The sequence below is a fragment of the Pteropus alecto genome, unplaced genomic scaffold (genome assembly GCF_000325575.1).
Source record: "Pteropus alecto unplaced genomic scaffold, ASM32557v1 scaffold87, whole genome shotgun sequence".
Classification (NCBI taxonomy): domain Eukaryota; kingdom Metazoa; phylum Chordata; class Mammalia; order Chiroptera; family Pteropodidae; genus Pteropus; species Pteropus alecto.
In genome coordinates this window covers 6,389,198-6,398,369 of record NW_006443225.1, presented here as the reverse complement: position 1 = coordinate 6,398,369, position 9,172 = coordinate 6,389,198, and the positions used below count along the sequence as shown (strand labels likewise).

General features: G+C 41.4%; 1 long non-coding RNA gene across 1 annotated transcript; it reads right to left on the bottom strand.

Moving 5' to 3' along the window:
- Positions 1-578: 578 nt before the first annotated feature.
- On the bottom strand, positions 579-4,343 carry LOC112472581. Its single transcript, XR_003043662.1, has 2 exons — positions 3,526-4,343; positions 579-1,266 (listed from the first exon to the last, which is right to left on the bottom strand). It is a non-coding gene; the product is annotated as an uncharacterized LOC112472581 (long non-coding RNA).
- Between the last annotated feature and the right edge of the window lie 4,829 nt (positions 4,344-9,172).

Genomic DNA, 9,172 nt, shown 5'->3' with positions numbered 1-9,172 from the left:
ATTCAGAGGTCATACTAGAAGTGTGAAAGGGAAATCCTTCCTTCATTACCGAGCCCTTTGCTCTACCTACAGTCTTCATCTCCACTCTCCCTCACTCCATCTCTGAGCCTCGTCCTAAGGAACTTGGTTTTTATATTACCTGATAATAGAAAAAAACCTGGCAATTTAGTGACTTGCTTGGTGTAAAAACTCCTGGGCCTAAATGTCATGACCTTTCAACAGAGGAGAGTAAGAGTTGGGAAGAACACATTTGAAATCTAGATTCATCTGGATTATGATGTTGACGTACAGTAGTTCCCATTTATCCGAGATTTTACTTTCCACAGTTTCAGTTAACCGCGGTCAACCGTGGTCTGAAAATATTAAACAGAAAATTCCAGAAATCAACAATTCATAAGCTTTAAAACTTGTGCTATTCTGAGTAGGGTGATGAAATCTCACTCTGTCCCACTCCATCCTGCCCTGGACGTGACTCATCCCTTTGTCCAGCGTCCCCACACTGTGGACTCTTCCTACCTGTTAGTCGCTTAGTAGCCGTCTCAGTTACCATATCCATTACTGAGGTATCAAACAAATGCTTGTGTTCACATCACCTTTATTTTACTTCATAATGGCCCCACAGCGCAAGAGTAGCAATACTGGCGATTCAGATATGCCGAAGAGAAGTTGTAAAGTGCTTCCTTAGAGTGAAAAGGTAAAAGTTTTCAATTTAATAAAGAAAAAAAAAAATTGTGTGCTAAAGTCACTAAGATCTATGGTAAGATCTATGAATCTTCTATGAAATTGTAAAGATGGAAAAAGAAATGTGTGCTAGTTTTGCTGTCACACTTCAAACTGCAAAAGTTCTGGCCACAGTGCATGATAAATAAATACTTAGTTAAGATGGAAAAGGCATCCTGTTCTCCAAGAGCTCTTGCAGAAAACAGAGAATAATGTCTACATGCACTTATTTTTACTGTAGACTTCAGATTTTTAAAGAAAAGTACCTTAATATGTCAATATGTCCAGAAAAATAACCTCTCATTGAATATCAATTGTGTCATTTCTTTATAATTGCTTAGGGCCTAATCAGCAATCGAGTTTAATAAAGTATATTTGGAATCCTTAGAAAAGATGGAAAACGCGCTAAATCTGTGGGTAAAAGACATGAACAGAAAATGCGTTTCAGTTGATGGCACGTGTTGCGCTGGAAGCATTGAGCCTCTGTGAAGACTTCAGCAAGGGACCCCTGGAACGGGCAACAGCGCGTCATTCCTGCACGTGGTGCTAAACAGAATCAGGCATAGATTAGGACTGAAATATGTGAAAATTACTGAAGAGAATTATAATAATCGTTTTATTTTATTAGATATTGTGTCACTCTCTTACTGTGCCTAATTTATAAATTAAGCTTTATCATAGGTATGTATGTATAGGAAAAAACAGTAAATACAAGGTTTGGTACTATCTGTGGTTTTGGGCATGCGCTGTGGGTCTTGGAACGTATCCGCCCGCCCCCATGTGGGGGGAGGGGGACAAACGTATCTCTTGCTCTTCTTAAACTCAGATGTGGCCTACCCTTCTTTTTGTCCCCCAATATCCATTGCTCTGCTTCTTCCATACCAATAGAATTTTTAGCTGGGCACGTGGCTGCTCAGAATAAAGACTGTGCATCTCAGCCTCCTTTACGGCTAAGTGTGGTTAGTCCGCTCAACAGCATGTAAGCAAAAATGTTGGACATGAGCTTCTGAGGAACTCCCAGAAGGACAGTGAGCGCAGGCTGTCACCCTTTCTTCATTCCTTCCTCTGCCCTGCGGCCTGGAATGCAAGTCTAGCCTCCATCTTGAAGCACAAAGACAGGAGCACGGCCTGGGGGTGGGGAAGTAAAGCTGAATGAAAACTGATCCCTGAAGATCTGGAGTGAGACTCATATCAGCCCAACACCATCTGTACCTGAGTTTGTACAGAATTGGAACAAAACTTCTATTTTGTTTATGTGAATGTTATTTGCGGATTTTCTGTTACATGCAGCCAAACCTAACTCTAATTGACGGGCCAAAAAAATAAAAGGTAATGTAAAAAGTAATGACTTGATATTTATAGGAATATAATAAAATCACAGAAGTAAAATTGTCAGCCAAATCATCATCTATTAGACCAAACCTATAGCAGTGTATTCTTAAAAGTATATTCAGTGACTTAATCGGCCCATTTTACTGTCAGGCCCTGTATTAGACTCTGAGGATGCCGTAATGAATAACCCATAAAAGTCCCTGCCCTCATAAATCTCACTTCTGGGGAAACCGTAGTACAGTCACGATAATAGGAATAAGCAGAGGGTGCTGCGGGCACGCACGCCTCCCTCCTGCAGCCCGAGGTAAGAGCCAGTGAATGTTTTCTTAGAGAAGAGGTCCCAGCTGAGACCTCAGGAACCAACAGGAGTTTGACAAAGAGGAGGAAAGCAGCAACGCGCCAGGCAGTGGGATCTCCTGGCGCAGAAACTTGGAACAGAGGGAGCAGAGCACTTGAGAAGGCTGCAAGAAAGGCAGTTCAAAATGAGGTTCGTTGATGCAGAACTATGCTGGAACACGACAGAACGATGCTCTATTACATGGCATTACGGAGGCCGAAAGTGATATGGAATGAGGCTCAAAGAGAGTCTCATTTAACAGAGTGTAAGAGGAAGTCACCAACAGACTTGTAGAAAGGGACTGATCAACTTCCCCTGGGGCTTGGTTGTGGTTGCAGACAGTAAGCCAACGCGCAGCAGCACCAGTCCACACAACCCACACAACCGTGTGAAACCCCCGAAGGGCGAAGTGACTGCTCGGGGAGAGGACTGGTGAATAGGGTCTCCATGGGGTTGAAGAGCAGGAGTAATAAAATCAAAGTCACGGCGGAAGGATGGAGGCTGTGGGTGAGGGCTGCACACGATGCGCCTCAGAAGAGGGTGGTCTGGGCCGCAGCCCTAGCGAGAGTGGGAGAGCAAGACCTGGGCTTGGAATGACAGCTCCAGGGCTGGCGGAGGGACAGAGCAGGGTTCGCTTGCGAAGAGCTTGGGGAATGCAGGTACCAGCCCGGCTCCAGGAGTGTGTATGTCGAGGGAGAATGAGGAGCACCCCCTGGAGAGGGCCCTGGAGGGTGCCCTGTCACACGGGGAGAGACTGAGGGTGGGTCAAAATTCAAACAGCTGTACAGAAACGTCGTCGGGGGCAAGGCATTAGGCAGATCACACAAAACGGGTCTTCAGCCAGGGTTCCCACTGTGGGCTTCCGGGTTGGTTAGTTGGTTTAAAATACTTTTTGTGGCAATATATACATAATATAAAATGTACCATGTTAACCATTTTTAAGTGTACAGTTCAGTGACCTTAATTATAGTCACGTTGCTGTCTAATTATCACTAATATTCATCTCCAGAACTTTTCATCAGCCCCAAACTGAAACTCCATACCCATTACACATAACTCCCCATTCCCTCTCCCACTTAGCCCTGGGGAACTTCTGTTCTACTTTCTGCCTCTATGAATTTGGCTACTCTTGGTACCTCATATAAGTGGATCAGGCAGTATTTGTCCTTTTGTGACTGGCTTAGTGTAACGTATTCAAGTTTCATCCATGTGGCAGCATGTGGCAGTTTCCTTCCTTCTATTCCATTGGATGTATAGGCCATCTTTTGTTTATCCACTCATCCATGGGCATTTGGGTTGTTTTCCGTGCTTTGGGAGCTGCCACATTTTTTACCACCTGTGGTAGAAGCTTAGAGTAAAAAGAGTTGGGAGAGAAGTTAGCAGGGCAAGGGAGAGACCCAGAGCAGAACAGAAATATAATCTACTCTCTCCTCATACAAAGGTGGAAATCGAAGTCTGTAGAAGGTCTGAATGGCTCAAAGTCACAACAAACTCAAGTCTGACCTTCAGACTGGTTTTTCTTCTAGTACCATGTTTACCATCAAGCTAGTCTGAGTTCAGCTAGATTCCAAGACTGACAGGTAATACAGGTGGGGCCAGACCAACAGCTCCTGGAAGCCTGAGAGCAGAGGCTGGATGCCACGTGACACCCCACCAGCACAGAAACGGAGCTGGAGAGACTGTTCCCAGGCAAAACCGTTACAGCCTTTTTTTGAGTTCCACCTCGCTAGGTCTTGGATCCTTTCTTTCTTTCTACCTTTGCTGTTTGCATTCTCTTCTCTTAGGTATCCATCTTGTTCCCTTTCTTGGTCTTAGCAGGATAAGAACAATCTTTGCTGAGCAGGTAAAAGATGATTTAGGTGTTTGTTAACTTAAAGTGCCATCTACACCTCTCAGGGAGATTTAGATTTTAAGGAGCAACTTTAGAAAATTAAAAACTTTATCTTGAGATAATTATGCTAAGTGAAATAAGTTAGAAAAAGTTGAGAACCGTATGATTTCACTCATATGTGAGATACAAAACTGAAAGCAACAAATGAACAAGAGAAACAAACAAAAACTCATAGATACAGACAACAGTTTAGTGGTTGCAAGAGGGAAAGGGAGGAGGGGGAGGTAGATAAGAGTAAAGGGAATCAAATCTATGGTGACGAAAGGAGATTGGACTTTGGGTGGTGAACACAATGCAACATACAGATGACGTATCATTGAATTGTACATGTGAAACCTATGTAAATTTATTAACCAGTGTCACCTCAATAAATTAAAAAGAAAAACTTTAGGACCCTAGAGAATAGGACTCTAACGGTAGAGGGTGAGGATGACACATTCAGGGAGGAGTCACCTCCTCTGACTGCTGGTGGGGTTTTTTTAGAAGCCTGCAAAGAGAAGCAGCTGGGGTATTTATTGCTCACCCAGCTGTCCTTCCCTCAAAAAGAATGTAGGCTCCCTCACAAATGTGTTAGGGCTTCTGTTTTTTTTTCTTTCCCACAACTCGACTTTAGCTTCCTTGAGAGAAAATGCCTTTGTATTTATTTGACCATCCATAGAGTATATACTATAACTTTCTGCACATAGTAAGTTCTCAGTCAAACCTGCAAGTAGGATTAACCGCTGGCCAAATATTTCAAACTCAGGTGAAGGAGTCAAGGATAATAGAAGTGCTCTCGTTGCTACTTTATCCTAGATTTATCATGGGTCGATAATAACAAATAATATTGTCATTAAAGAATATCTTCTTTTAACCTTTGACAGTGGGCACTGAACAAGATATACTTCATTAAATATTTGCCTTTTTTTCTCTATTTTTATTAGGTCCTCTCTCAACTCACACACACACACACACACACACATATCATCTAGTATAATACGTAGAGCATAACAAAATCTAGAGTGTAACAGAATCTTCTGTAAACTTACTACAACGATTATTTTTTATATAGTGTCCCAGTTGTCTCTAATATCAGCTATTACCCACAAACAAATGCAAGTGGATACGAATCCCCTTAGGGAATCAGAGTTTATGAAAAAGTAATTTATTTCATTCGTATATAATTTCCATGAAAACCAAATGTCTCCAAGACCGAAGCAGAGTGTATAGAATTGTAGTCCCAGTAACTATTTGCCCATTGCGTTAGAGGGAGTGGTATCCATTATCCTCCTTTGACTTGACCCTCACATCAGCATTGTGAGGTGACCAAGATGACAAATCATTGCCCAATTTATAAATGTAGAAACTAAGTCCTGGACATAACTTGCAGAAGGTATAAAACTAGCTTAGACCTGAGTCTTTCATTCCAAATCTCACCCTCTTCCCACCAGACTATGTGCTAGTCATCGCTATCTACGTATCTCTACTGGACTGGCAATTATAAAAATCTACACCTTTCATTGTGGAGATACTCTTAAAATGAGCTGTTTCATTGTGAAGATACTCTTAAAATAAGTTGTTTTTTTTTTAAAAAATGTTTTGGTATAAACATTTTTAAAAAATCCTTTAGCACTTCATAAAAATTGGAAATAAGATTTTACAAAAGGTTTAAAAACTGAAAAACACAGTTCACTAAAATGTAAGTGTACTTATAAGACTTTTACTAAACCAGTGTCTAAAATGTTTTCTAAACTCAAAATGATCCAAGCACACATACACAAGAGAAGCCATTTCTCCAGCATTTATTTTTCCCTTATATTTTGTTTATAATCATCATTTGGTGTGTCTTATAAACAGATGATACATACTGGGAGAATACTCTTCTGTAGAAACAGTAAATAATTATAATGCATATTTCTCTGCTTTAAACACTTTAAATACATTACTTGCTTTTACTTTTATATAATCCATTTTTTTCCTATTTTACTAAAGAAACAAACTTTCCTTCCCTACTTTTCAATTTTTTTTTCTTTCTTACTAAATTCTACTCCCTTCCACCAAAGTGTAACAAAGTCAACAGACTAGTTATACAGTAATGAGAAAACCAACAAGGATCTCCTTCAGAGTAAGGCTGAAGGGAAACAATTTGTAGTAGTTAAGATTTATCCCCTTATCCTTCCCTCTAAATATTACATCTCTCAACAAAGAATTCTTGTTTAACTTTATTGGAAAGTTTGTGGCAGGGTGGTGTTTAGAAATAATAAAGATCTAAATGTACATATGTTAGTATTGCTAGCTGTAAGTGAGCACCAGGAAAATGAGAATTTCAATACACTGACATCTCATGTAAACAAAAGAAAAATATTAAGAGTATCAGGATTTTTTTTTAAGAAGTCGGTATCAGAGTAATTTCTTAACACATTGATAATTGCTATCCTAAAATTTAGTGAAAAACAAGGAACCGGAACTCAGAGCTTAATGCTCTTTCCTTCCACTCCTTCCTCCAATCATTACTGGAGCATTAGTTTCAACTCAGTTTTAAAAGTTTCAGAGTCTGAGTTTAAAATGAACATTTCTGCCCTTATGCATTGAACAGCTAGCTAGCTATTGTTCCAGAATTTCACTTCACAAACCACACACACTATTTCTGCTAAAAAAGAAAAAGAAAAGAAAAAGATTTATAGTAATTGTGACAAAAACATCATTGGTTTAAGTAAAATTCATTACATGTTTTTGAAAAATGTTATAAACTTGTAACTAGGTGGAATTCAACGCTGAAAATACAGCATTATAAAATGAATCTATTAGTGGATACCTAAGGCTACTCATTATTTTTGGCTTCCTGTGTCCATCACTGTGTATTCTAAAAGGGTTATTGGGCTCCGACCTGTATTGCCAGGGACCATGGTAGGAACTGGTAACAATGCCGAGGAGGATGTAGCCCGCGCTGCGAAGGCGTGGGATTTAACACTCAGGCAGGATGATGGGCTACGGGTGCACAGGAGAGGTAGGGGTGCACAGGAGAGGTAGGGAGGCAATGGCGCCCCTAACCCTCACTCACTTTGGGTAAATAGGTAAAAAGGGAAGACAGCCACCTCTGAGGAAAAGCGGAGGCAGAGGAGCGTTGCAGAAGCTAGAGACGACTGGGCACGTTTAGAAAAATGAAAGTATTTCAGGTAGGGTTGAACTCGGGGAGGGGTGGGTGAGAGGAATGTCCCGTGGTAAAAGATCCAGCTGGAGATGTAAACGAAAACGGGATTAGGAGAGCCTTATAAAGCAAATTTAAGGAGATGGACTTTATCCCGAGGTAAATAGAGATCCCCTAAAAGATTTAAACGGGAGTAAGTAACACGATCGGATTTACTTTAAAATAATCTGGTTGCAAGGTCGAGATGGAGAAGGAGCAAAGCCCGAGGCCGAGGGACTAGTGAGCAGGTAGCTGCGGCAAACCAGGTAAAAGACGATGGTGGCTTGCATGGGGGGTAGTCAGAGTGTGGCAGGAGCGACAACCAGACGACAGGATTTACGGAAGTAAAACAGCCTGGGCTTAACGAGTGGAGGATGGGGTGGGGGTGGGGGGGCTCATGACCAAGTTGTGGTGATGTAATTGCTAAAATGGGAAACACGGGAAGTTTGGAGGGACGATGTGGAGCTGCATTTAGTACACATCGATTATGACATCTCTGTGGCACTCAAGTTAAATATGCTCAGACCTCAGGGCAGGGTGGTCTGGAAGTACGATGGCGCTCTGTGAGTAGATGAGACCACCCAGAGGTGTACAGAGAAGGTGGCCCAGGATAACTCCCCAAGGGAGCCCACCTCCTAGGGCTGGACAATGCTTAAATTTCACTTCTCTGCAAATATACACCGAATCACACAACATGCTGAGAGAGAGCGAGTTCACTGCTCTATTTTCCAAGTGGGGAAAATAAGACCCTGGGGTAGGCAGGGGCTTGTTCACGATCACGGCGTCTTGACCTCGTCTCCAAGCCACCGCACACCTACACATTAACTCAATGGGACCGATTGCTGACACATATTCTTTCTCAAATATTTGGTAGAGTAGATCACAGAAATGGATTTTCTTTCTAAATGCTTTTTGCTCTTCTTTTTCCCAACCCTGTGAAAAATTTTAAGTCATCAACTTTCAATTTTAATAAATATCACCAGAAATTTAAAATATGCAACAAGATTACTTGAAAAGCACACACACACACACACACACACACGAACTCCGACAGAGGAATATCTTAGAATATATCTCTACCAGCAAGTACACAACTTCAAGTTCTCTGTGCTGCATAAACAAACCTCGACAGATTCTAGCTTTACGCTTAGTGACTCGACCCATCCATGCACATTCCATGGAAACTGTACCTTAAATTTTGAATTTTCCTCTTTTCCTGGCTAGTGATATCAGGTATGTTATTCTGTGGTGGTGCTGGCCAGCGATAGTGATCCTCAGTTTCCCTAGAGATGCACAAACATGAGTCAACAGCCACGAAACGTAGGGTCCTTTGCTTTGCAGCGCTTTTTGGACATCGCTTTTCGGGTTTCCACATCCCATCGTGTCTACAAAACACTCGACTGCGTCTCCTGATTCCGATGAGAAGAAGAAGTAGGTAATTACTGCCGATACTGCCCAAATGTAAGCGCTCCGGGGCTATTTAAGGGAGGCTAGGCTAAGCTATGATGTTTGGTAGTTTAGGTGTAGTAAATGCATTTTGACTTGCCATATTTTCATCTAAGGATTGGTATGTCAGGACAAAACTTACCCTATCGTATCTCTTATTCTAGGAAAAGGATTTCCCACTGGGTGAGATGTGAACCTGTCTTTCAGTTTGTTTGTGTATGTATGTATGTATGTATGTATGTAAGTATGTACATACACACATTTGCATATCTATTATCTG